A 2,058-nucleotide genomic window follows, 5' to 3' on the forward strand; every position below is an offset into this window, starting at 1 on the left:
CACACACACACACCCACCCCCACACCCCACACTCCCCCCGCAGGTGTGCCAGGCGCACCGGTGGGCCACGCTGAGCCTGACGGGCGAGCTGGATGCGCGCAGGCGGCAGGCGCTGGTGGACGAGTTCAACTCCCCCGCCCACCCCTCCTTTGTGCTGCTGCTCAGCTCCAAGGCGGGCGGGTGCGGGCTGAACATCGTGGGGGCCAACCGCCTGATCCTGCTGGACCCCAGGTGGGGGTGGGGCTGTGTGTGTGCGTGTTTGTGTCTGTGTGCGTAACTGTGTTTGGTGGGGTGCCCGCCCAGCTTCCTGCCCTGGCAAACACGCCAGTGCCTACCTCCCCACCTGCCCCATCCACCACCACCGCCTCTCCACCTGCTGTCCACCCGCCTGCTGCCTCCCTGTGCGCCTGCCCACCCATTCCGCCTTGCAGCTGGAACCCTGCCGACGACCAGCAGGCCATGGGTCGTGTGTGGCGGGAGGGGCAGACCAAGGATGTCTTCATCTACAGGCTGCTCACCACAGGCAAGCCTGCGTGGAAACCCTGCCCTGCAGGCAGGCTGCTTGCTGTAGCCATGCACGCACAACACCTCTAATGGAGGGCTGCAGATGGGGAGGCCAGGCGTGGCGAGGCTGCCGCTACCCCCCCACCCTGCTACACACACACACACACACACACACACACACACACCACACACGCACCGCCACCTGCGCACCCTCAAAGCCTGCAGGCAGCATCGAGGAGAAGATCTTCCAGCGGCAGCTGGCCAAGGAGGGGCTGTCGCGGGTGGTGGTGGACGACCACGCAGACGAGCAGCGCACCTTCTCGAGGTGGGAGGCGGCGGCGGCCCCCCGCCTCTAATAAGGGCTGGGGCTTGGGCGCTGCGGCGGGCAGCGGGCTGCGGGCAGCCTAGGCCCTGCGGGTGGCGCCGGTCCGGGGGGGCACGATTCGGGGCCGTCCAGCATGCATGTGCATGCTTGGCGGGAACGAGAGGCTGCACTGGATGCCACGGGCGTGCCACGGGCACCCAGCCCTGCCGCGCCCCGAGCCGCCGCTCTCCCCCACGCACGCGCGCGGCGCCGGCTGCCGCAGGGACGAGCTCAAGGCGCTGTTCCGTGTGGGTGCGGCGGTACAGTGCGACACACACGCCGCCATCAAGTGCACGTGAGCGGTTGGGGAGGGGAGGCGTGCTGCCGCGGGGGGTGGGGTGCAGGGAAGGGCTCCCCCCACGGCCGCCGCCGGCGCGCCACGCCAAGGCGGGCTTGCTGGCTTGCTGCGCACCAGGGGTGTTCTACTGGTACCGCCTGCCGCGCCGCGCCCGGGCGCAGGTGTGAGGGCAAGTGGCCGCGGGCAAAGGAGACGCCAGCGCCGCAGCGCCATGCCCCCAAACAGCCGCAGCCGCCGCAGCCGCCCCAGCAGCCGCAGCCGCAGCCGGCGCAGCCGCAGGTGGAGGTGGCGCGGTGCGGCCCAGACGAGGGGTGGGATGATGACGACGATGTTGTGGAGCCGCCTCCGCCCAAGAAGCCAGGCAGCGGCAACGGCAAGGGGAAGCAGGTGAGGGCCGGCCCGGCCGGGAGCGCCCAAGCCGGGCGCTGGCTGACTGCCAGGCAGACAGGCCGCCCGCGCTGCCGTGCTCCTGTGTGCGCCCCCTGCCGCCGTGCACGCGCAGGCTGCGCAGCCAGAGGCGGCCTCCCAGGCGCCCAGCCCTCCTCCTCCCACTGCCGCCGCCGCCGCCGCCGCCGCCAACCCGGGCAGCGTGCTGAGCTGGGCGCACGTGGCGGATGTCAGCCTGCTGCCCGACCGTGTGTGGCAGCGGGTGCCGCCCCCCATCCGCTCCTCCTTCATCACCTTTGCCTTCTCGGGTGGGTGGCGGGATGGACGGCGGGTTTGTGCTGCTGTGTGTGCTGCTGTGGAGGGGCTGCGTCGGGTGTGGGGGCGGGACCCCGGGCCCGCGCTCGGCTCCCTGCATGGGTGCGAGGGTCGAGCGCTGCTCCCAGCACGCGGCAGCGCTGTGTGTCCTGACCTTGCCCCTGGGTGCCACCCTCCCCCCCACCCTCCA

This window comes from Chlorella variabilis (assembly GCF_000147415.1).
Source record: "Chlorella variabilis unplaced genomic scaffold CHLNCscaffold_1, whole genome shotgun sequence".
Classification (NCBI taxonomy): domain Eukaryota; kingdom Viridiplantae; phylum Chlorophyta; class Trebouxiophyceae; order Chlorellales; family Chlorellaceae; genus Chlorella; species Chlorella variabilis.